The following is a 27,900-nucleotide window of genomic DNA, read 5'->3' as shown; positions in this document are numbered from 1 at the left end:
ATAATGTATAACAGATACATATTTTAGTCACTAATAGCTTGCAACATAATAATACATATAATAAGTATTGTTCATCTAGAAAGACATTAAAGATTATCTAATTCAGGGTGGCCTGTAAGTGAAATGTGTCTTGTTAGCAGGCATCGTGTTTCATTAAGTTTAATTTGAATTTGAATGTTTCTCTCAGGTGTGTGGGGGGCAGGGGGAGTACGGGGTGGAAGGTGAGGCAACCTGTATGCAGCTTTCCAGGACACTCACTCACAGCTCGGTCCCAAAGACTTTGAGTTAATGATTCTGGAATCCTAGTACAGGTCCTTCCTTTTATGAGTGAGGTAAAAGATGCCCAAAGTTAATTCACTTCGCAGACTCACAGCGTTCAATGGCCCAGTGGTCCTTGCTTAAGGGCTTTGGCATCGAGATATGGAGACAACCTCTCATGTGAACCACAGCAAACACCATGACCAGGCAGCAGCCCTTTGCATTATTATTAGTTTCACGTATACAGTACATTGGTTAGACATTTATATAGTTTATAAAATGATCCCCTGATTGCTCTTTCTCTCCTTTGGCTCTCTACACCTAACCATTACATTAATGCTAACTGCATTCTCTATGCCATGCTCCCCATCCCCGTGACCATCTGTGAACTACTAATTTGTACTTCTTTAACCCTTCACCCCATTCTTCCCTCCACCCAACCCCCCTCCTCTCCGGCCATCACAAGATAATCCACTATATTTGTGAGTCTGTTTTCGATTGGTTTGTTCTTTTTGTTCCTTAGATTCTGCATATAAGTGAAATCATATGATATATATCTTTCTCTGTCTGACTATTTCACTCAGTATAATAACCTCTAGGTCCATCCATGTCATTGCGAATGGTAGGATTTCATTTTTTTAATGGCTGAGTAATATTTCATAGTATATATGAACCATAACTTCTTTATCCAATTGTCTGTCGATGGGCATTTAGGTTGCTTCCATATCTTGGCTATTTGTTTTTTATTTTAAAAAGGTCAAGAGGACATTCTGATCTCTTTTTAGGAAAAAAAGCAATGTCTACACTTGTTTTAAAAGAATCAAACCATATAGTTTCAGATGGTTGCTGAATTTATCATGGTGATCACTTTTTTAGGTATAAAAATGTTGAATAGCTATGATATATAATATGTTAGTTATATTTTAATAAAAAAAAACTTTTTAAAAATAAAAAACTGGCAGAGATAGTACTAAAAAATGAAATTAAAATATATCTACATACATACATACATACATACATACATACATACATACATACATAAAAGAATTAAACCATTTGAAGGGGTATACAATCAAAATCCTAGTCTTCAGCCCTCTAGGCCAAAACTGTTAATAATTTCTCTGCATCGCTCTGAAAATTTTCCACACATAAAGAAGTAAATATGTGTATAGGCCTCCCCTATTTCTTTAAACACAAATGACACCCACAATGATTTCTTTCTTTCACTTACTATATCTCATGAATAGTTATAAGGTTCTATGGCGATACATATGGATATACTTTTTTAATGGCTGCGTAGTACTTCAACGATTAGAAGTTCTATAATATGTTTAACCAATCTCATATTAATAGACATCTAGGTTATTTCCAGTGTTTTATTATTGCAAATACCTTTATAATATATCTTTGTCTATGTGTGGAAACTTATCAGTAGGATAATATCTTAGAATTTCTGAGTCAAAGGAAATATGACTTTTAAAAAAATTTTTGGACCGGAATTTCTAAATTGCCTAATATTGGTGTGCTGAAATCAGTCTGAACCAGCTCACAAAAGCCAACTGTCATATAGGTAAGAATCTTGTGAGCCAGTTGTTAAACTGCTTGTAACTTGAAATCGGCTACGGTGTGAATATTTATACCATGAAAATCTGGGCCATTTATTTACTTATGTATAGCAAACCTGATTACAACTATGTATGAAGATAATGCTCATTTAGGGAGATTTTTAAAGCGTAAGGCCCACTCCAGACCTACAGAATCGGAGCACCTAGGAATGGAAACAGAGAATGTAGACTTGTAGAGAGCATCTTTCGTGGGAGTTCGGCCTGACTGGAATTTCAGTGGTGTTCAGAGAAGGAAGAGGTGAGGGCTGTCAGAGGGACCTTTTTGGAGAAGATGCTAAGCTGAAACTTGAGGACTATTCAGGAGTTAAATACACAATGGATCCTGGAGATGATCCAGATGTGAGAGGTATTTTCCTCAACTATGTGAAAAGATTCCTGGGAAGCAGAGGTCACACACAACGGGAATTTGTCTCACTCAGTTGTCCTCATGGCCATGTGTCTTCTACGTCTTGTCAGAGCTTATCTCAGAATTTACCCTTGAACCTCTCCCTACCTGTTCTACCACCAATTACAGTCACACACACACCTAGATTCAAGTTTTTCCCCCTCTCCCCACCTTCAAAATGCTATCTCAGACCTGACTGAGTTAAACTTAAGTGAATGACCTCAAGGTCATTAATGTAAACCAAGAGGAGCCATCTCTCTGGATTAGGTCCTGAGTTCATAAGTCCCTAGAGACCTAGAATTCTTGGAGGTCAGATGAGATCTTTGTGACCAAGAATATCGCAAGGACAAAAAAATTCCACTCTTCATTCTCCTCTTCCAATAGTTCCCAGAGAGGTTATTTTAACCTTTCTATGGAAGACATACATCCCCTACAACACTGCTCCAGTGGTGTTTTAGCTAACGCTAGCTTTAGATAAGAGCAACACAGTTGGATGAAAAGTGAAAATTCTATTGTCTAGGTCATTAAATGATCATGTGGTATAGCAGATTAAGATAACCGAAGAAGCAGTGCATAGATTCTAGAGATGGACCCTCTGAGCGCGTATCTCAGCTCTGCTGTTTACTGGCTGCTTGACCTTGGGTATGTTGCTTAACTTCTCTATACTTCAATTTCCTCATATGTAAAACGGGAATAAATAATAGTATAATAACAGTACCGATCTCATGGTGTTTTGGGAAGCTTAAATATGTATAATATATGTGTGTGTATGATACACATACATATACATAAACATATACATATATACTGCTTAGAACAATGATGACACATTATTTGCTTCTATATGATGTAGCTATTTGGGTTGTTTGGGCGAAGTCTTTCAAATGTTAATCCTCTACTTCAGATCGTTTATCTCTAAATGGAAAAACCTTGACGCGGGAAAATTAAAGCCAGTTTCATTGCAACAGATAAATGAGAGATAATAAAAATAATACATTTCAACAAACTATAGTAGGCTATAAGATACAAAAATAATTGCTTTAGACCTCAATTTTGACAGACCTTATAAGAGATGTCCTTACTTTTAAAATTACTAATTCAGTGTGAAAAAAAAATTTAAATTAGGCAGTATCTCCTATTCCATCATTTGAAATTTATTTGTTTCCCTCTTTTTATTTGGCGCTTCCGAAGGGATTTCATGAAAGCAATGGGAGCCAAGAAGGGTTGTAGGCACTAACTGACCAGGAAAACGTGCACAGGAAACTACAGAAGACACGGGCATTTCATTCATCTCTCCCCCACTCAGCACAGTGCCCTTTCCCCAGATGCAAAGCCATCACAAGAGAAGTGAGTGGCTGGTGTGGGTGGAGGGTGGAGAGACCCGGAATCTATTGTATATTTACCTATACTGATACATACTCACCCAATGTCACATCTGTGATTCCGTTATTAATAGCGTAGCAGTTCTATTTCCTTATTTGTTCCTTACAAATTATGATTTTTAAAAAGGCCTATAATGACTTAACGTGAAATGTATTAAAACATCCCAAGTGTGAAAAAACAGAAAGTACAGCTGTAGTTTATTTTTGTATTCACTTCACTATAGGAAATAAAATATTATTTAATGAAAAACTTTATGTTGTAAAAGTGTATATAGTAACATTAACACATTTAGTATAAGTTCCCTAATTTGATGGCTGGAGGAAAACTAAAACCTAGTGAAAATTGAATTATAGCCTCTTCTCAAGGAAGTGTGCATTTTGTGACATGGGAAGGTGTTAAAGGCAAAAGAAAAGACATTCATAGAACAATAGAGTAGAAGGAGCACATTTATTAGGGAGCATAAGGACTTCTGGATGGGTGGAAGACAGTGTAAAAATGACAAATAGGCAAAAAGAAGGCTCGTGATGGTTAATATTACGTGGCAACTTCATTGGCCTAAGAGATCCCCAGATAGCTGGTAAAAGATTATTTCTGGGTGTGTCCGCGAAGGTATTTTTGGAAAAGATTCGTATTAGATTCAGTAGACTGAATAAAAAGATTGTCCTCCCCTTTGAGGCCCTGAATAGAACAAAAAGGCAGAGGAAGGATAGATGAATTCTCTCTCTCTTTTTGAACTAAGATGTTCATATTCTCCTGCTTTGGAAACGGAACTTGTGGTTTGGGAGCTTTCACACTCTGTTAACGTACATCAGCAACCTCTCCACCTGCCATCCCCCACCCCCAACTCCTGCAACCCCATTCTGAATTACACCACCAACTTTCTTAGTTCTCCAGCTTGTAGACAGCAAGTCGTGGGACTTTTTGGCCTTAATAACTGCATGAGCCAATGTATATATAATCTCCTATTGGTTCTGTTTCTGGAGAACCCTGATTAATACAGTGCTGAAGAGGGCACCTGAATGTGGATCGTCAACAATTGTGTGTACAAGTGTGGCCCGGAACCAGCATCATCAGCATCATCTGGGAACTTGTTAAAAATTCATATTCTCTGCCCCATCTCAGATATGTTGAATAAAAACTCTGAGGGTAGGAATCAGCAATCCGTGTTCAACAAACCTTGTGGGTGATTCTAGTGCTTTGATTCTAATGTTTTGAGAACCAGGATTGTAGACCATGCTGAAAGGGTTAGTCTGCATGTTGGCATCATCTGGGAAGATTTAAATACAGATATCTGATCCCCACCCCAAGCCAATTAAATCTGGGAGTCAGGGTCTGGCACTGGTATTTTCTGAAAGCTCACCAGATAATTCTGACATGGGCCAGGGTTGAGAATCGCTGGTTTAGACTAAGATTTTGTAATCTGAATGCTAATAATAGGGAAAGTTTTACTTTCAAGGGAAATTCGTCGATAACCAACTCTCTTCTAGTTTAAGCCTTGGTCACACTGATCTGTAATTAACATCATCTATTTTCTAATAGCCAGCACCAAATTGTCTGTGCCCTTGGCAGCCATGTTCCCATGACTCTTAATAACATAAAGTCCTTTTCTCATAGATAGCATGAGATAAACTTTCATTTAGTGCAGCTAAATTATCAACCAAGCAGGGAACTCGTCCAAAGTAACAAGATTTTTAAAATTAAATTTATAAACTGATTATTTGAGAGGGACGTGGGTTGAGTAGTGGGGAGAGAGGAAGTAGTAGGGGAGGGAGGGACACAAATAAGTATTATGAAGAAAAATAAAACTTTCATACTTTGCCTTATGAATTACAGAAATAAAATAGCCACAGTCCCTTTGGTATAAGCTGCAGCTGTTTCTTAGATTTCATATATTATCTTCATACGTCACAAGTCCTTAGACGCCTGTTTATTGGGCAATCTTTAATAATGATAACTACCATGTATTGAGCACTTATGGTGGAAACACATCTTGGGGGAGGCAGTTTAGGACCTAAAGACAGTATGTAAGTTGAAAATTAAATAGTCAAAATTACCCTCAAACATTCCTTAATGGCTAATACAAGAGACATAGGAAACAAGTCTCTGTGAGCTCAGCCAATCACCTCTCTAGTCTCACATTCCTTGGAGCTCGCAGAGTGGGAGGGCATTTCTCTGTCACCCACGGACTAGAGGCTTTTACTTCAAATGTCCCCCTGCACTTTGTGTTGGTGCCCTCCATGCATCATCTCTTTAAAGCTCCTCACTATCCCATAATGCAGATATCATTACTATCCCTATTTTCCTATTTTACAGAGAAAGAAATTGAGCTTTAGAGAAGTTAAATAAATTGCCCAAGGTCATGTATTGGAGCCCAGATTAGGACACAGTGTGTGCAACCACAGGACTCAGACCCATCGCTTCTCTAAACTAGAGCCAATATAAAAATAAGTTGTCTTTAGTGGGGTCTTTTTACCTTTATGTTGTTTTCGATAACAACAAACCTCTTCTAAGCAATTAATTTTGGTCCTAGGAAGTGTTGAAGCCAGTGCCATGGGATCAAGGCAGCACTTGGTCCCTTCCCTCTCACCCTTTCCCAGTAGCAGCTCTCAGAAGAGCTTACGTTCCCATTTCATACTGGCCAAATATATATATGTACATATAAATAAAATATTATATTTACGTCATTAAAGATATGCATATTTATGTATACATATATTTTTAAGAGGCCACAAGTGTTGGCATGGATGTGGAGAAAAGGGAACCTTAGTGTACTGTTGGTGGGAATGTAAACTGGTGAAGCCACTGTGCAAAAAAGTATGGAGGTTTCTCAACAAATTAAAAATAGAACTACAATATGACCCATCAATCCTACTTCTGGGTATAGAGTCAAAGGAAATGGAAACAGCATCTTGAAGAGATTCCTGCACTCCCATGTTCATTGAAGCATTATTTACAATAGCCAAGATGTGGAAACAACCTGAGTGTCCATCAACGGATGAATGGATAAACATGTGGGTTATATATTTATACAGTGGAATATCATTCAGCCATGAGAAAGAAGGAAATCTTGCCATTTATGACAACATGGATGGACCTTGAGTTTATTATGTTAAGTGAAATAAACCAGACCAAAAAAAATATATATAGATATGCAGTTCAATTAACTTATAGAAACAGAGAGTAGAAAAGTGGTTGCCAGGGCCGAGAGTTGGAAGGAAAGGGAGAGGTTGGTAAATGATACGAGCTTTCAGTTATAAGATAAATAAAGTCCGAGGATCTAATGTATAACACTATGACTACAACTATAACACTCTATTATATAATTGAAATTTATTAAGAGAGAATAATTTAAATGTTCTCACCAAATAAATAAATAAATAAATAAGGTAATGGATGCATTAATTAACTAAATGAGAAGAATCCTTTCATAAAGTATACATATATCAAATAACCATGATGTACACTTTAAATATCTTATATTTGTCAGTTATACCTCAATAAAGCTAAAAATTAATAAATAATAAATAAAAATAGGCTATATATTCGACACCTTTATAAAATACCCTGTGTCCCCTGTTTGGTGGTCCCCAAAGAGGGAACTCCTGGAGGAAAGGACTCTTTGCAGCTGAGAGGCCACATATAAAAGCGCCCCAAAATGAGGCTCCGGAGGAAGAAGCAGTAGAGAATGCCAGTAGTTTGAAAAGTTATCACATCCTTTCTCAGCATCCCCAGACTCAGCGGGAACCTTCTTTCCTTTATAGTGAGAAGAGCAGGGAGGTGTAGCTTTGCCTGGAAAGAGAAAAAGGAGCAATGGAATACCTCCCTGTTCCACAGCCACCTCCTCTTCAAACAAGTCCAATCCTAGTCAGTAGTTAATTGATGAAAAGCAGAGAGCAGTATGAGCCCAGTTAAACTCTTTGAGCTGCTACACACAGGTGTGCAGGTTGCACACTGAGCAGCTCTATAGATTGCAATGCGAATGGCATGCCTGGGAGCTGTGCGGCACATAACCTGCACAGCCATATGTGGTAGACCTGCCAACTATCCCTGAGGCTTTGCCAAGGCAAAGAGAAAAGCATAATACTGTACATCCATTTTTTCCAAGTCAAAGTAGGAGTAGACGAACTCTTGTACCTGATTTTCTATAATGATATTATCAAGGCTTCTTTTAAGTAATTTAAATGCTCAAGACCATTAGATATCTTTCCAAAAGAATAGAATGCTTATTTATTTCCTTTCCTGTTACAAATTTGAGGTGGTTTATGGTTAAACATGTACATATGTTCACATAAATAAAAGTAAAAATTAAACCAGTGAAAAAGAAAAAGAAATTATGCCCACCGTAGAATCAACACACTTACTTAAATAAATATTTAAACTTAATCGTGAGCCCCTGGAAACCAAAGCAAAATAGGGAAATATCATAATTATATCATTCTTAGCTGATGGATAAAAATATACCAAAACTTTAGAAGGGAAACCCCTTTTCCTAAACCTTAAAGAAATGCATCACGATGAAGCTACTGCACTTTCCTATCTTGGCCAGGCAGGAATGATGAGACAGGAGGAGGAGGGCAGAACCAGGATAGCTACATACAACCAAACCTGCATGATATAATGGTCAAGCTTGCAAGCATGGAAGCCAGCTGGCCAGGTTCAAATCCCAGCTGACCTTGAGCCAGCCACTTAGCGTGGCTCGTTTCCTTGTTCGTAAATGGAGTAATAATATTACCCACCCACGATCTGTCTGAGAGTATGTGGAATAATGGTGATAATGTGCTTAGCACAGCATCTGGTTCACAGTAAGCTCTCAGTAAATATTAGTTGTCATTACTGAAGCCCAGGAAGGGAGCTGTAGTTTATGGCTAGGACCAAATACCAAGTTACACACTGAGATGCCCAAAGAAGGATGCATGAGAGGCGCATCAGGGAGGTCAGGCTCAGGAGCCTCCTGGAAATATCCTGAGTGATGTCCAGCCTTTGTGCCCTTGACTCTTTGCAAGATCCGATTCAACTCCCTCAGTAAGCCTTTGCTTTTCTTTAAAGTATCACTCTCTGCGACCAGTGGGAGACATTGTAATGTAGTAGATATTAGGTTGACGATGGCTTCACTGCAGATGCCCAAGGGACTTGTATATGTGGAAGGTTCTTGAATTGCCCTTGTGTGAATGATCAAGGCATCCAGTGTTCTGGGCAGGCCAGAGCCTCAGGCCGCAGACCCCTGTGTGTGGTGGGCAGCAGGGGGAGGGATCCACTGGCACAAGTAGTGGGCATAGGGCACAGGCATCGAAGTCACCGAAGTCTTACTTGTGAGTCAGTTGGCGTCTGGGAGGAAGGAGTGTGTGAAATGTTGAGACTCAGAGGTGAGCACAAAGCCACGGTGACCTCCAAAAGGAAGAGTTTCTAGTGGGGTAACTAGAAGAGAATGGCTAGGAAAGCAAGGCCGGGGGACCCCTTTAGGATGGTGCTTTTCTAACTTTCCAGACCATAACCCGTAGTGAGAAGTGAAATTTTCCTCTCACATCCCAACACACACGTATGCATATAAGTAAATAAAAGTTTCATGAAACAGTTCTTACTCTTAACGTGTGCTGCATTCTGATATCATTTTCATTCTATTTCTTTTTTTTAATGCTGTTTTATTTCACAGTTTCAAAAACACTGCTTTAAGGAAAAGATGGAAAAGGTCCCTCTTCGAGGAACCTGGGGTCCAAGATAGTAAGAGAGGAGGTTCATCCGAGTAGACGCTTAGTAACGGCAAAGGGCTTCACACCGCAGTGTGGCCACAGATGTCAGGCTCTAGGGGTTAAATCGATAAGCCCCTACTAGACTGAATCTTATTTGGATTCCTCGTACTTTGCACACAGTAGGCATTCAAAAAAAATTATGTTAACCAAACTTTACCTGTCCTTAACTAAACTGAATTTAGCTGCCTCAAGAATGTAGCCTTCTGACTTGATAGCTCAGCGGGACTTGGAACACTTGAATGGATGGCATGTCCCATTATTTCCCTTAAACGTGTCCTTTCTCAACTGGGCTTGCACAGGGGCCTTGATGATAAAGATGTCAAGTTTGCAGGCTCTGGTAGGGCTTAGAGGGCTGGCCTTCTCTGAGGATATTCTCCTCAGGGCATTCAGAACCCAGTTTCCATCAGTGGGAAAGAGCTGAGTAGCTATTTAAAATAGTTCAGGCCACTAAATGAGTTTTGTAGAAATACTTTCCCTTCAACTCCTCTCTTTCCTCTTTCTGCGGTAGAGAACTTCTTTCTTCCTCTTCCTCCCTTAGTGCCATTAGGCTTTTCCGATAAAAAGGTTACAGTGCTTTCTTATAAGCAAGAGAGTGCTCTGGCAGTTCCAGAATGCTAATGCTTACCTAAGGGGGGAAAAAAAGTGTTTATGAGACAGTTGATTCTACCCCAGCATTTGTAATTTCCATTCGAGCAATGCAGTCTTGGTCCTTCCCTCAGCCCTTTTCCTTAGCACTCCCAGAGGACCTGAGCTTTCATCCCGGATGCTCTCACTGGGAGGAAGGGCTGCAAAAGACCAGAGTTCTCACTCAAGGAGGACTGCAGGGGGGTATCTGAGGGCAAGTTCTGCCTGAACTATACAGCTCCACGTCCTGGGGCAAGAGACTTAACTTTCTCACATTTCATTTCTTCTTTGGGAAAACTAGGATAATAATAAATATCTTGCAGTCTTGTAAAGGTAAAAAACAATGTATGTCAAACAAAAGAGAGTGCCGGCCACACGAAGATGCTGAAAAGTAGTCGTGGTCGTAATAGTAGTGTTGTTGTGTTGTCGTCATCGTCGTCATAGTTACGGTAAATTTATTCTTGGTTGGACCCAAAGAAAGCTAAGCTCGTTTTACTGCAACGGAATAGGAAATGGGTCATTACTGTCACCACTGTTGTTAAGTATTTATGAGTCAGCCTTCTGCTCACATCATTTATAAAGAGTACTAGACCCAGCGTCTATCTAATAAGAAGGTCTTTAAGATGGATAACATGGATGTAAAGTGACAGCATTCTATGTAGCGATGTGAAATGAGTGGATCACAGGAAGCAGGAGCTAGGCAACTGGCTTCATTCTACTAGATTAAGAATCTTCTCACCCCATACCCAGGTCAGAGGCTCTGTTTCATTTGTCTTTAAATTCTTCCTACCTCTCACTTTGATCTGCTCCAGGTACATAGCAAGCATGTAGCAAAGCTTTCTCAAGAGGGTAAATACAAGTATTAGACCTATGATGATGCGTCAGACACCTGTGTTATGTTTTAGTGCGTTCTTGGTGACAAGAGGGTAAAGAGCAAATGCTGAGGTCCTTTTTGGTGGTAATTCACTGTGTTCTCTCCTCGAGCAGTGGGCGAATTCTTTCAAGTCAGTTGATAAGAGGCCGGTGGGAGGAGGGTGGTGCCTGAGCTTGTAGTAAGCGAAACTGTGTGCATCAGCTTCTGTTGTGGACAACTAGCTTCTTGGTGAGGGGCTCTCTGAGGAAGAGAAATTTATCAGGCCACAAATTCTGAACAGCTAAAGAAGCATTCTCCTTGAGGGAGGATGTCACCCAAAACTCTAAGAAAATGATCTGATGCAGGGAAAGTTTGTATCTGCAAAAGAAACTTTATACCCCACTTAACGGCAAAATTTTGGTTATGTAGATGCTTTTCAGCTGGACTAGAACATTCTAGGTATTAAAATTATTAGATCTGCTTAAGCTAAGCAGAATCAACAAACCCATGACAAGAAGAAGCTCAACTGGCTTCTTCTCACTAATTTTCGACATCATCAAAGTTAGATTTCAGAGTGTCGGTTGTTCTTGTCTTTCAACTAATCACATGTAAAAGAACATCTTTGTTGCTCTTTCACAAAATGTACCGATGTTTAGCTGGATTTAAATAGCTCAGAAATTTCTCTAACCTGAAGAGACAAGGTGAATGCTTCCTGTTGCTGTCCAGTATTCAATCAGAGGATTGATAAAAACTCATCATGAACTATATTTCTGCTGTTCCAAAATGCCCTTTTTTGTTTGTTTGTTTCATAACTTAGTGTTTTTTAAATCAGTATAAGTTGGATCTTTTATATGTACAGCTAATGTATCTATTTTTCTCAGAAAAAAAAGAAGCTGCCACTAAGCCAATGGAGTATTACCTAAGATATTTGATGTTATCTTAGAATTAAAGAAATGAAATAGTTCACTGTTTTCCTCTAAGAACTTTCACCACAGTGTCTTGTGCACACCCTGGTATTTATCCTGAGGCCCCTCCCAAACAGCCCCACCCTCCCTGAGGTCCCAGAGTAACGTAGAGATGGCACATCGCAAAGGTGTATCAGGACAGCATGGTCCCTGCTGCCTAGGACCAGCTATATAATTTGCGGATCCATGTGTAAAATGAAAATATGAGACCCTTGTTCAAAAATTATTAAGAGTTTCAACAGAATGACAGCAGAGAATTAAACCAAGTATGGGTCCTTCTGAGCATGGGGCCCTGGGCATCTTCACAGATACCATGTGCATAAAGTCCGCCCACCTCTGGCCAAAGGAGTGGGTTGAGATGTGCTAAGCTTCAAACACTGTGCAAGCACTCACGCTCCCCAGAAACCCTCCCTTGCTAAACTTCAAGCCTTCCCCAATCTCGTGCCCACAGCTACATTTCGCACAGCCTATTAATTCTACAAATGCCCAATTAATTCATTCTGTCGTGAGAGTCTTGAGGGCATAGTGAAGCCTCAGGAGACCTCCCAGCACAGATCTGAGTACCATCGCCCCCATTTCGAACCCTGACCAGTTTGGATTTCATCTCCTCATTGATTCCTCTTTTTGTCTCCTTTTTTCTTTCTTTCTAGTTCAGGTGTCTTTTGCTTTAGAATTAGCATCCCTGCTCCTCTCTCCCAGGCTCTTCTTTCTCCCCATCCCATGTTCAAATCATTTTATTCCATAAACCAAACCTCCACAGTACACTCAATAAAGATTTTCAGCCTGAGTAATTCATCTATAAGTCATTCTTCTCTATGTGAACCATAATATAGTTCGGCATATTATCGAGTTATTAGACCAACTTCTGAGCCAGCCTTCATTTATTTGGAGCATGGTGCTGATGCCTAAGTTTTCATCTGCTGGCATTAGACTTTAATTTCTCCCCATGAAATGATTCCTATTAAGTCATTGTATCTGCAAAAGAGACTTTATACCCTACTCAAAGGCAAAATTTAACTCAAACTAATGAATTACATTTTTTTCTGCAACTATAACTTTGATATAAAAAACACTTTCAAAACCCATGGCTTTTTAGGAGAGACAGTGTTAAGGAACCGGGAGTCTGAGAAATGCACGAAGCCAGTTGGAGCTGATTCCTTTTTCCCAGCAGGCTCCGTGCAGTCCCCTGGGAGAGGGTGGCATGCAGTTCCACACCAGAGGAGCGCCTGGTACCAAAGAGGATCTGTGATCCTATCAACTAATTGGTTGACTCCGTGAAAATTGCTCAGGACAATCTTTTTTTGACAGCTCCAGTGTGATCAGGTACATTCCACAGTTGGCGATAACTGGAATGTCATTAAAATCTAATATCTCACAAGATCTCCAGAGTTGAACCTTGTAAAATTATTAGCAATTGCAGAATGCTGTCGTGCTGCTGCAGTGGCAATATTTTCTTTTTCTTAATCTATTTTATTATATGCTGAGTCTGCAGGCACATCATTCCTCACAAGGTTGTGGAGATGATTAAATGAGCAAATGTGTATAGAGAGCTTGGCATACTTCTTGGAACATAGTAAGCATTCAATAAATGTTAGCTATTATTGTTGTATGCTCCTTTATTTTGAAATGACATTAATTGCTGTGACAACCAGAGTACATCGAATCATCCTTCTGCCCTGCAAGGCAGTCTCTTCACATGAGTGCTGATGTTTACATGTTAATTTAGTTTCTAGCTAAGGAAAGAGTTGGCCTTGAAGACAGACAGATTTGAATGCAGAGTTCAAGTTAGCTACTTACTCTATGAATAGTGGTTCATAATTAGGAGCAAATTTACCCTCAGTAGACACTTGGCAATATCTAGAGACATTTTTAGTTGTCACAACCAGGAGGAGTTACTGGCATTTCGTAGAGGCTGTGGATGCTTCTGTGCAACCTACAGTGCACAGAACAGCCCTTGACCTCAACAAAAAACATTATCTGGTTCCAAATGCCATGAGTGCCAAGGTTGAGAGACTGCTGCTCTGTGAGACACTTTGGTGAGATATTTAACCTCACTGGGCCTCAGCTTCCTCATCTTTAGAAAGGAAAAGAAATAACATTACTATTTGTTACAAATAATAGAAATAAATAGGAATGAAAAGTGCGGAGTAGAATCCCTGACACATAGTCATTTCTGGCAGTGACGCTGGTGGTAGCAGAAGTGGCGAGTACTGTGGAGAGCTAATTGTCCATTAACACCTGGGGGGACAGAGAGAGAGACTCTTGGAAACCATTGAGGATTTGTTGTTACTGGGATAAGAAGAAAAATACAAAAATCTGCTTTTCTCCTTTTATCTCTCATTTGAGCTGTTTACAGGTGTCTGCAGTAGCTCCTCCTTGCTCGCTGTTTTCATCCCTTCTCAAACACACAAAGTCCAAGTCGTCCGGTGATGTGGACTTGAAACAGTTTTTCTGTTCTGTTATTTACTCAGTTACCATGGACACTCTCGTCTCTTTGCCTAAGCTAAAGTAACACCTTCACAGAGGAAAGGCTCTGTTGGAGAATTTGTGTTTTGGCATGAATAAGGCACAGAGTCTCCGCAGGCCGCGGACAGCTGAGCTCTGTGTGAGCAGTCTGCGTGGGCCTGCCCCGAGCACCTGCCCCTGCCCCGAGCGCCTGCCCCGAGCGCCTGTCCTCGCACTTCAGAACTGAATGCGCTGTATTCCTCCACCTTCCCAACTAACAGACCTACCTGTGACTTCTTGATACCACTACAGACCACTTCCTAACTTGATAATGCAGGTGTCATAATTGCTATATATTTCATTAAAATTTATCAGTAAAACTGATTTGGCAATTACTCACCTCATTCGGCATCACTCGTTAGTGACAACAGGCAGCTGGTAGGACCCTATAGGGAAAAACTTCAGAAAATTCTCAGATGGCCATGTAGATGAGGTTTTTTCCCTGGGAGGCAAATGAACCTTACTGCAAATCCTTCTAGAACCCCTGAAGAGAACAAGGCATATCTTCAGAAGTGCATAAGCCAGCTTTCCCTTTATTAGAAAGGATAACTGAGGGAGAAAATTACCTACCATCTAATACGCTGTTTCCCACCAGGAAGTGGCTTAATATGTAAGACACCATGTGCGGTCCTCGTTTAGCATTCATTCAATGAAGAAATATTACCCAGTCAATTCCAAGCGTGGTCAGGGCACTGGCTGGGCAAAGGGGTCCGGCAATGAACGAGGCATCTCCCTGCCGTCAGGAGGTTACCAGCAAGCTGCTCGCCCCTCCGAAAGTCCCTCTCTCCCTGATGCCTGGGACCTGACGTTATTTACCGAGTCCTTTCCAAGGAGCTGATCCAAACTTACCTGAGCATCCTCTTTACATATTTTGATCAAAACTCTTCTTTTGTCCTTCAGTCTGCTCTGAACCTAGGTCCTCTGCAAAGCCTGCCCCAGTCATGAATATACTCCAGGCTCCCACAGACTCTCACTTTATCACAGCACCTTGCCATCTCCTTCCTGTATGTACAAATCTAACCTAAAAATTCGTGTGAAATTGGGCCTCTTTGTCATGAATTAGGTGCAAGGCGTAACCATACACCCCTAATAAACTGGGGCTGGAAGAGTTGGGGAGAGGGGCACTGAGCTAAGCCACTCTCTCGTTGGAGAAGGCCTGGAGAGGACTGGCCCAGTTATAGAGGTGCACCCGGGGATGGGGGTGGGGTGTAGCTGGGCAGCCCAGGTAGAGTGTCCAGGGGCCTTATTCTTTGTGTCTGTTCCTGGCACATCCAACAACTGGGAATCCAGGCAGTCTTTTGAAAGTGAAGGCCAGACTCATAGCCGTGTCTTTGGATGAGACCTGTCCATGCATAGCAGGAACCTGATCCACTGTCCTTAATATGGGGTCAGGATTCAAACTTCCAGAAAGAGTTTGGAAAAGCTCTCTCTAGAAAAATAGATGTGAAATGAGAGCAAGATAAGGAGGGAGGAATGATATATTTAAGCAAAGCCACTGATCAGTAAATATGAACCTAAGAAAAAAACCCAATCTCAAAGGCTGGACAGGTTCCAATCAGGATATGACTCAGGAGTGCCTGGACCCACCAAGAGAGTACTGTCGTTTCTTACACAAATTGTAGAGAGTCAGGTCTTCATTAGCAGGTATCCTTGGCAATGATCATTCACAAGGTAGGGGCAAGGATCAAGGAGAGACAATGAAGAGCCCCACAGAGGTAGCAGGGTCTGCAGAGCTCAAGTTTGGGAGCAGCTTTGTTCCAACAGCAGGAGGGAGGAAGAGGATGCTATTGATGCACACCCTGTGATGGACCAGATGGGCTCGGTACAGAGCCCCAGCCACAGACATGGGCATGTGCTTTGAGGGATCTATTCTTTAGAGGGCTTGGCTTCAGGGTTTAATAAGGGCAGAAGTCAAGGTGAAGAATACAGTAGAGAGGCAGCTGATTTGTATGTCTTTAGACGTGCAGAGGCAGAAATGTTGAACTTGTTAGTTTGACATGTTTGTATATGTCCTGTCCAAGACTGAAAGACTTAAGATTATACGACACAGCTTCCCTTTGCTCTGCAAAATCCCTTGTTTATTATGGCCGATGATCATGGTGAGGAAAAAAATGGTATATATTAAATTACACAGTCCCCATAAGTTAAGGAAAAGCACAGCTACAGAAACAGACAATGGCTCCCTGAAACACTCATATATATATCTATATAAATGTAGTGAAGGACGACACCACCCCAAATACACCAGCATGAGTATATGTCAAATCGCGGTCTTTGTTTTCCACACCCTAAAAATAGTTACCCTCAGTTGAAGGGACACAGTGTGCATTACTATGAAATCTTTGGGGACTGTTCCACCAAAAGGCCAAGAAACTGCCCTGAGTCTGCACCATGGGCTGGACAGGACCTCATGTTTGGGCAGCTCTGCTGAGGATGGTTCAGGAGCACTGACAGCCCTAAATAACTTCAGTTATTAGTTAGTGCCAGTGTTACTTTCACAAAAATGCTCCCCGGCACACCTGAGAGAAAGCAGAAATCCCTCTTACTTGGAAATTAAAACCTGTGCAAAGAGAAGCGAGGCCTGCCACTCTTGCTCATGGTGGAAAACTCGGACTCAGGTCTGGGCTCAGAAGTGTGTTAACATTTACATATGGAATCTAAGTGCTGCTATGGATGCCGAGTGGGGACGGGCTCTGGAGGGGTTTACCCTCTCCAGTTCTTCCCCTCAAAAATAATCTTTCTAACAAAACAGATGGTAGCTCCCTCTGTCTACATCAAGTCCGAGAGCCATCAATTACTCAGATTATGCTGAAGATAAACAATGCTATTCTGTTCAGTTCAAATAATCTGTTCAAATCACAGCTAATTACTATTTAGCAAATTAAACTCATTGAGTACTTCAGAAATGTCTATTTCACTATCGGAACGAAAGCTTTACGGAGCCCCCATTGTGAGGAGCTTTCTTTTTTCATTATATAGAACATTATTTAGTTGGTTTGAATCCGCGACAAAGAATTTTTTTTTTTCAGATCCCTTAAACAAACAATACAAATCATTTTTGAAATTTCAAGTCTTTAATAGACATTCCTTTAGTGTGTGGAGTTTCTTGGGTAAAACAGAAAGGCCTTGCCAGTATCTCTAGTGGTGGACAGGCCCTCGGAAAGCAGGTGTCAGGAGGTCAGAGTGGAGCAGCGGATGCGCACGGAAAGGTGCGACTCGCCAGACTCTCCGAAAGAGATGCACCTGGGCCCTGTGCTCCCAGCTCTGTGATCATTCAGCTACCCAGCCTCCCTACAACCCAAAGGGAGTCTTTCAACTCAAGATTTTAAAGAATCGATAAAAAGGATTCCTTGAGAAGAACTAAATCCACATTATGGAATGAAATTCATTTATTAAACAGTTACCATATGTAAAACAAACACACTATACACACAATAGAGGCGTGATTGCAGTAAGTTTATGATTAACAACATTACCCTTAGGCCCTGGCAAGAAGGGCCACATGCTGTAGATGGTCCCTCTATGGCCATCCTCTAGCCATATTACCAGCCACATCCCCCGCCTTCCAGAACAAGGAGTTCAAGGAATCAGCAGGGTCTTGTCTACCTGGAACCCAAGCCTTGTTTTCTAGGCGATGATCAGTGCATCTAGGACCTTGGAATTCTCTGCTAAAATGATCCCAAGCTGACATCCCTGACCTACACAGGCCTCGACCCCACCTCCGCCCTCTCAAAGGCCAGTGTGCAAGCTCAGAGGCCCCAGGAGTGACTGGTGGATGGGAAAGGGGGAAGGAGTGGTTGACGTGAATGTGAACAGAATTTGGACATACAGTAATGCGGGCGGGGGCACACACTACACACAAGGCCCCAGGGTGCAAGGGTGGGAAGAGAAGTGAGTTGGACTGCAGACTGAGGACCAGGGAGCCAGCTCTTCCTGCACTGCTCAATCCTAAATTTGAACCTAATCTTCCAGGTGTATTGGTTAAGATAAGAAGATGGAATATATTTAGCTAGCAGTTTACCAGCCTAATTGACAACTTCTAAAGATTTTGACTACACAACCACATTCTCACCCAAACTCGAGTTCCCATAAATTGTCCTATTCTCCTCTTCACCCACAAAGTCCCATTTCCTCATTGTAGATGATTTTATCCAAGTGAAAGAAAACCAGTCTGTAGGCATTTAGTTCATACTATGCTATGAATGATCGATAGTCTCCTTCTTAGCATTTCAAGTACAATTGACTATTTCAAAAAAACTCTAGTTGAACAAAGTGAGTAATCTCAGCTTCCAGCTATTACATACAGATTTTTAGGAACAAAGTAAGAATTTTTACTTTTTTATTGGTGAAATTTTTTATCAGCAAAAAATTTATTGACATCGATAAAATATATTTTTAATTTTATAATTTATCTATTTATGATGAAGAGCAACATAGTAAAATATCCCTTACAATAAATATCCCAATAAAAGAAAATAAATGAAACTTAATTCGTTATTTATTAAATCAATGACACTGGCTGGCACAGCAGAGGAGAAACGTATGTTCTCACTAGTGAACATGGCCCAAAGGATTCTATTGACGAACTATTTCCTCTAACTCCCAATTTAATTCTCACTGAGTATAACTTTAGAATTTAGTAATTAAATTTGAATCATGACTGTCTCTGCTCTTCAAGCCTGCATGAAGGTGATTTCAACCCAAGAGAGTTATTTTTAAATTTGGAGAGGGCTTGTTGGCAAATGTGTTATGAGGGGGAAAAAATTCCTCGAATGGGTTTAAAATATATCTAATACTCTGTCAAAGACAACAACGAAACAAGGAAGGAAATTGATTTTATTCTCCCAGTTGCAATCAGGAGAGCACCCCATATCTGAAAATCAGAGCACCTCGGAAGTGCAGTTTCACCTGGACTTATAAACCGAGGAGTAGACAAGTTACAGGGGAGTGATTTTCCAGCTGGGACGCTTCTGTGTTCGGGGGAGCCCCAGGCAGTCAGGAACAGGGAATGTTTACCTCTGTGTCTAGCTGGTTTTGAGGGGACAGTTTAGCTAATCACTTATGAGACCAAGAATGGGAATGTGGAGGGTCTGCATCTGTCTCTGTTATAGGTAACCAGGAGGTCACCCTTGCGCCTTATCCAAGTCATAGGGAGAAGGGTGATTCTTTGCCATGAGCCATAACCGGAACACAAAAGGAGAGGAGGATTTCTTAAATGTCACTGTTTTCCAGCAGTGCAGGGCTCAGGGGAAGTTCACCCTGTCCGCCCACCGCTGTCTGTCTCCCACTGTCCTTCCTGCCCCCTGAGAGCAGCACTGCTTTTACTCTCACCCCTCAGCCCTCCCTCTCTTTCTCCAGGACGCCAGGCACACTCTCACTCCGGCGCCTTTGCACTTGCTGGTCTCTCTGCCTGGAGGGCGGCACCCCAGAAATCCACGCCCGCCCTTCTTCAGGTTTTTTTTTTTACTCAAATGTCACCTTTCCCGTGAGATCTTCCTCCCACATGATCTGTCTCTCTGCTTTGCTTTCTTTTTCTCCTTCGCACTTAACATTCATGGAACACACTGTATCTGTTACTGATTCCTCTACTTTCTTGTATGTTCCCCGTAAGGATAAACTCCACGAGGACAGGGATTTTTCACCACTGTATCCCCAGCACCCGGCACATCGTGAGCATGCAATAGTTTGGGGTAAATATGTTAAAACGCTTATTTTTTTATGCTAAGTATGCTTTGTTTCACCAAATATAATTAGTTATTTATCACAGTTATTAATATTCTCTGGGGATTTATGCGGAATAACATGACTAGCATGACTTGATAAGAATAGTATATTTCTGGTTCATGTCTGAATCCTTAAGCTAAAGATGTACATTTTTAAACTTCATTTTTATTTTGTATCATTATAATTAAAGATACTAAAGCCAGTATATAGCTACGTGTGTTTCAAATATCAGCTTTCAGAATTTAGGCCTTGTAACACACTCGTCCAATTTTTCTGAAAGAAGGCAACAAATTACTGTGTGCATCAAAAAAGGGTCAGTGATCTCTCAGAGCCTCCTGATCTGTAGGAACCACGTTTTAATCATAGGCCACACGTGGTTTGGGCACAAGGGTGTTAATCTCCTCTCTGCAGCAAGTGAAGTTTGCACAATTTAATCAGAAATTGCTTTTTGGTGGAGAAAGCATAGTCGCCCATTCCTGAACTTATTATTATCATCTTGTAGTAGAAAGTTTGGGTTCCCAGAGAAGTGGGAGGAAAAAGAAATTTTTTTAATGAAAAAGGAAAATTAAATTTTCAGGTGACATTTATTTTACTTTTTATTGTAAAAGTATCATTATCACAAGTAATAGAATTTTTAAAAGACTTTGGTGAGTCTTGGGCCCTAATAAAGATTTGACTTCATTACTTCGTATTTCCCTCCAATTCCTGCTCACGTGCACATGTAATTTTTCATATACCTGCAATCATAGCATAGACAAAATTTTGTAATTTTAGAGATTTTTCTTGCTTAATGATAGTCTATAAATATTACTCACATTATCTTAGAGTTTTCAAAATAATCATATTTTTGTGCCCAAAGAATATTCTGTTGAGTCCCTTATGTACCACAGTTTATTTGTTCAGGAGGAGTTTCTCTTTTTCTGGATGACTTACTTCATTTCTTCTTCTCATTGGACCTGTCATCAGTTGGACTTTGGAAAAAAAAAAAATCTTCCAATTTAGTTAGCTGACTTGGGCATAACTTGGTAACATCCAACCAGATTCCACAGACCCTCCTAGCTACTGATAGGTGTTCTGTTCTGGGGTGGAGTGGGGGATCAGAGGAAGAATGGCTGTCCAAAAGAAAGCCTATCTGCAAATGTATTTGGGAAGCTCCATATTTGATATACACATCTTTGAGCATTATACTTAATAAACTGAAGGTTCTGAGAGGTCTTTAAGAGAAGATACTTAGGTAACTTTAATTCACTGAACTGTGATTGTCTCATAACTCTTCCTGGAGCATGCTGTGAACATCTGAGGGAGCGTTCAGGTTTACTAGAACCTGGAGGAGAAGCACTGCTTCAATAACCCTATCTGGCCAGAATCCTGCTAGTTCAGGGACCCTTTCCTCATCTTTCTTTCCTGCTCAAAAGCATCTCTTCATTCCACATTGATTTCATAACTAGACTTAACAGGGGGCAAATGGAAGCTCATGTTGTTCTGGGTTTTGCCTAAAGATGCTCAGGAGCTAAGAAGTCTGTTTTCTGCTCACAACTTATCATCTTTCTGTATGACTCTGGGCAAATCACCACCACCTCTGTCCTCTGTTCAGTTCATCTGTAAAGAAAGAGTCGGGGCTACATAGTTTCTGGAAGGCTAAGGCTGAATCCAAGTGCCTGGTGAGATCATGGGGAGACAGGGAGTAGCCTGATGCTTTCTCATCTGAGTGTCACATGGCGCCCAGTCCTACGACAGTCCCAGACGGGGATGTTGGAGCTCTCACGGAGAAGCTTCTGCACAAACCCAAACCTTCCAGCAGAACATACACACTGTTCCCCATAACCAGGCACATTCTCAATGGCCACAAGTGATCAAAACTTTTTTTTTCCTGTTTCCCTTCTTACTTAATTTCCTCTGTTCTCTTGCTGTAAGGGACCTTAAGAAATTCACTTCGATTCTCTCGACTTCAGTTGCTTATCCTTTCTGAGCCTCAGTTTCCTCACCTTTCAAATAAAAATAATCCAATCTTTAAATGAGATAACGATGTAAAAGCCTAGTACATAGTAAGCATTCAATAAATATTAGTTTTCTCTCCTTCCCTTTTCTTTTCCCATGTTAAATGAATACCAGGCATCTAAAGAAGACAACGGCTAAAGTTCAGTAATTGCTGCCAGAAAAGCCAGTTGAGCATGAAATGACTCTTTAGAAAAGACCTCAGCTCCAGCTAAGAAACGTGAGAAAATGGCTGGTGCATCTCATCGGAGTTTGGCCGCTTATTTCGTGCCCATTTACATGTGGGTTACAGTGATGTCAATGAAGTATAAAAGAATAATAAAGGAAGAGGAATTTAAAAGAATTTGTGGATGATAAATTCAAAAAAGAGGATGATTGAAGTATGTGCCAAATATTCGAAAATCTAGAGGGAAACTATGTACTTCTTCTAGACGACCCCTGAGGATATTATTATAGAAAAAATGACTAGAATGGACCGACCTTCTGGTGACCCAAGCATACTGGACAGAACGCAGCATCTGAGCATGACCTTAGGTGATCTGGGTCCCTTGGCAACTGGGGTTATTTCTACCAACACGCTCCCCATAAAATTCCTTTGGGCTCAGATTTCACGACCGATGTTCAAACCAATGTTTCATTTGTATATTTCACAGATGCCTTCAATTTAAGGTGGTGTTGACTTAAGTAGTTCCTCCTTATTTCTGTTATGCTTTTAACCACAAAAATGACTAAGAAGAAGAAAGCATGCCAGAAGGGAGATGGGTTGGGGAGTTGGGTGGAAAAGGTAAAGGGATGAAGAAGTACAAAATAGTCATCACAAAACAGTCACGGGGATTTAGAGTACAGCACAGGGCATATAGTCAATAGTATTGTAATGGTTGTGTGCAGTGCCAGATGGGTGTTGGAGTAATCGGAAGTATCACTTTTTTTTTAAAAAAGTGTACATTCGAATCTTCTATCCACCCACTTTTCTTCAGAGTATAAAGCATATAATATCCTTCTACATGTAGAAGTCAGAATATATAGTAACAGTAAGTTTGTTTTCTAAACAAAAAATTAAACAATCTTTTAGTTCACCAAGGATGAGAATTGGAATAAAATCTGAAGACTGAAAAATACATGACAAAAGCCAAGGTTTAGAATTTAAAAATCCTAAGTATTTCACTAAGACCAAACATACTGACAATCAAGTTTGCAAAAGGTAATATGTTTAACAGCTGATGATATAATTATTGAAGATATGGGTGATGGAAGAGGACAGTTAGCGGGAAGGCTAAGAATGCCAACTTTATTCTCTATTAAAATGGAGAATCAATGTCAGCAATATAAATTGATATATGCATTAAAAAGATTATTACCTTTAAAAAAGAGAAAGAAAGTAGAAGTTAGAAATATTCAGTTATAACTATTTCTCTAGGATAGATCTTGCATCACAATGAGGCTTGTTAAAATTCAGATTCCTGAGTCCCATCTCAAACCTGTTGATTCAGAATTTCTGGAAGCGAGATTTAGAAATCTGTGTTTTAAACGAGCTACCTAGATAATTCGTGTGAACATTAAAGTTCAGACCCTCGCAGTTCATGCTTGAGTCACTGCAGCTGTCTCATAGCTGGCTGCCTGCCCTTGTGTTTTCCTTTCATCGTTTTTTGAAATACTCCGCCACAAGGTTCTAGATTTATCAAGTCATCCCTTCTGTGAGAACCTAGCATGGCTCCTTTGGGCCACCTCATTATATTTAGATCTATCCCTTGATGGTGAAAGGCCTTCCCTCTGCCCTCTCAATGCCTTCTCACTGGCCTTTCCCTAACTCCTCCCACATCCAGTTATCTGCTTGGGCCGATAAACTGCCTTCATACTGCTTGGCAGAGCCCTAGAGGTTCTGTAGAAGGCCGGAGGGCTGCCACTGGGGGAGGCAGGATGGCTGATTGGCTCAAGGGCTCTCTATCTCTATTCCAACCAGAGCCCACTTGTTCTTCTTCATAAGATTCACCCACATCTAGGCTTCCTTGTCAGCAATCTATGGTCTGTCCATCAAACTTCAAAACCTTCCTCAAGATACAACTTGAGGGTCTTACTTAACCTGCCAACCTCAGGGATGCAAGTGGATCAGTTTCCTTCCCAACTTGTTAAGTTATACCCATATCAGTTATTCCTTGCATTCAATAAATATGTACTGAGATACCATTATGTAGCAGGACCTGCACTCAACCCTGGAAATACAGTATTAAGCAAAACAGACCACTCTCGTAGAGCTGGCATTTTTATATGCTTGTCCTCCCCAAAGAGATTATAAGTTCCACAATAAGAACTTGGCCTCGTTAGTTTTGAATCCTTCCATAGGGTGGAAATTTACTCATTTTTAATTAGTAAAGTAATTAAATTAAGTGCATTATAGGAAACATGACACAAAATTCATGACAAAGCTATTTCATGTCTTAATGACAAAACCATGAGTAAAAGATTTTTATTTTCCTGGTTATTTAAAAAATAATTTTGAGTAATACTTTTTTTATCTACTTCCTACCTATGTTTCAGATTCTGTTTAAAATCAAAGATCCAAAATTTAGGGAGGAAAAAGTAAATAACAATTATTTACAGGTCTTTAATTCTATAATTAACATTGATGCCATTCAATTTTTCTCACACTTTCTTCTTAAATAATTCTGTTATTCTTACGAAAAGAGCTTGTTTAAATTCTCAAACTTACCTAAACAATTTGCTTTACTTGCAAAAACTGCAAGGAACTTTAAAAAGGAAAAAACATTACTCTGTCAGTTCTGTTTATTTTTTCTGGAGCTCCCAGCTTTTTTTCTTACCTGACTATAGGTATATTGAGCATGAATTTCACACTCACATAACTCAAGTATATGACTTCTGATATTCAGCAATGCTGAGCTAATTGATTCAAACCAGTCCTCCCACTGAAAATTACTAAAAATACTGAATAAAATATGCTTTCATCTTTATTAAAAACATCAATAAACCAAAACATAGTAAGGTGCTACCAGGCCAAAACCTGGAATAAATGAGAACACAGAAAAGTAGGCCAAGCACTAGAAGCTGCTTTTGTTCCAAGGCCATTTGCCTATTTGGACTATGAAATTGAGCTATGTCTTCAATGGATTCCTGGGGTGAGAGGGATGGAAATCAGATCCCAAGGCCCACCAAATGTGGAGAATATAATAGGAGAACTCTATATTAATGTAGAACTCAAAGGGCCACTCCAGAGGTCAGCACCTCCCCTCTCGTCCCTCTCAGAGAGTCACAGAAAGACTTGCTTTGCCCAGGACAGAGCAGGGCAGGAGCAAGAGAAAAAAGAAACCCAACCCAGAGTGGCTGTAACTCTATAGGAACATTTGAAGCCCAAATGTGCAGCCCCAAATTTATATCACTGCTGAAAACCTAGTTTAGAGTGGTACCAGAGTGATTACATACCCAGCCCCCAAAAGAAGCAAATGCACACCTTCTCCAGAGGAAGCTATCTTCATCTTATTAGGCCTTTGAGAATTCTCTCATACACTTCGCAAGTGGTATGAGCGGCACAGAGTCAATGGTAATTAAACACATACAGAAACAAGGCACCATGAGCAAGAAGCAAGAGGCAGGACAGCAGAATCACTCAGTAACTTTGAGATTAGAGTTCTCACACTCGATTATTTTTTAATGCTTATTTTATTAAAGAAATTTTTAAAACTTGAAAATATCTGAAAGGAGAGATCTATAAAAATTGTCCACGTGGTTTTTTAAAAGAGTCAAATACAATTTCTAGAATTTAAAAGGATAATAATCAATATAAAAAGATAATTATCTTCATTTCTGTTTATTGAACTTAGCTCCTGGACCCTCATTTCTGCTGATGGTGGGAATTTCAATTACCTTTAATCAATTAGTATTGATTAAAGGTAAGTCAGTCACCTCCAGGTTATACTCAGTCCCTTTTGGGTAAATACTCAGATACTCGGTACCCAATAACTGAAAACTAGTGCAACTTCCCGGGCTTTGCGCATCTTTGGAGGGTGATTTGGCCCGTGAGGGCTTCTGCCCTCTTCTGGATAGTAATCCTGCTTTCTCCCATTCTCAGGCATTCATTGGCCTCTCTCCTCGCTGTGTCTGCTGTAAAACCACCTACGCTCACTTCTACACTTCTTTTAACTCTTGTTCATCCCAACTATAAAGTTTCTTTAAGTCCACTGACCGGCACCCCATCCTAGCCTGCTTTCTAGAAAACATGGGAAATGCCCAGCTGTGAGGCTACCCTCTGATCTCCAGGGACTGCCTCGGGTCCTCTCTGCCCAGAACCTCACCCTGGGAAGCTATATTTTCCCAGATAGGTAGTGGGGCAGAAATCTCCTCTACAGTCAGATCCACAAACTTTTCCGAGTGTTTTGTCTTTCATGATCCCACTGCCCTCTCTACCAAGACTCAAGCAAAATGGGGAAGAGAGCTCTCCGTTTCTCTTCTCCCTCCCTGCCAAGCTTCTCATCCATGCCATAATTGTTTCTGTCTCCTCTCTGCAATGTAGGAAAATGCTCTGTGTTTATTGAAGAACTTTACCTGTTACATGTTTATTGTATCAACTCTACACTCTGAGATCTCCATACTTTGTCTCGATATTCAAGCTTTTAGAATTAATGAAAACAAATAATAACAACAAAAAACGTTCTTGTATCAAGAACTTTGCTCTCAGAGTTTAAAGCTCTGGCTTTGAAGACTGTCTTTGAAAAGTCAAAGCTAAGAGTTGTGTTCTCTCATCTCTAAGATGTATACTTCTCTCAGGCTGAGGGTAAAGGGAAATTACTAAGATGGAAAAGTATGTTCAGTAATATTTCAAAATATTATTCTGCAGCATTGACCATCTTTATTTTCCTGTCTCTACAAAAAGAAAACATTTAACAATGAACTTAGTATAACAAAATTATCCTATGGCAAAAAGTGGAGGCCATAGAGTTCTGTTATACAAGGATTTGGTCAGCCCATAGGTTTCAAAAGCAGGTCACAGGCAAATTGTATTAATTTACCAGACAGTACCCACAACAAAAGTCAAAAATAGTATTTATGAGATAATTGAAGATTGGGAACAAAGATTTACATTTACTTTGGCTGGTAGCTATGAAGATAGAATCAATTTTATTTTAATCTTGAAATTAAGAGTGCTATACTGTTACTATGACTATACCACCCCTAAATGTCAATAGGGAGGATTTTTTCAAAATGAGAATTGATGCCATAAATTGATAGTTCAAAAATAACTCTACTCATTATCTAAAAATATTATAATATTTAACAGTTTCAGTTTTACTGAAGCAGGAATAGTTTTCATACATAAAAATGCAAATTCTTATTAAGATCTTTCTTTCCTTTGAGAGAGAGAGAAGGAGAGAGATTGAGAGAGAGAGAGAGAGAGAGAGAGTAGATGATATCTGCCAACTTTATATTTGGAAAGAAATTCAGAGATGATTTTCCTGCCAACAGTCTTTGGTACAGACTAAGTAGATAAAGTTATAAGAAAGGATTAATAGGGTCCCAATCCATATGTAATTGAGCCTGCCACTTTTGGTATACTGGCTATTAATGTTTTAGACTAGAGAGTACAATGCCTCTTTCAGTTAGAATTGAAATGTCCCCAAAGACCAACTGGAAAAAGTATTAAGAATACAGAGATATCCATGATTTTGTTTGAAAATTCTTGAATATGACTATAGATAACTCACATCAGTCCTATGGAATCAGCATCTGTTCTGTACATCTGCATTTAAAGCAAACAGCAAAAATCTTCCAGTTTTCAGAGATTTAGGTATGCAGAAAAAAATAACTGAGAGCTGAAATTTATAAAACA

This window comes from Pteropus alecto, unplaced genomic scaffold (genome assembly GCF_000325575.1).
Source record: "Pteropus alecto unplaced genomic scaffold, ASM32557v1 scaffold81, whole genome shotgun sequence".
NCBI classification, from domain to species: Eukaryota; Metazoa; Chordata; class Mammalia; order Chiroptera; family Pteropodidae; genus Pteropus; species Pteropus alecto.
This window is presented reverse-complemented; position numbering follows the sequence as displayed.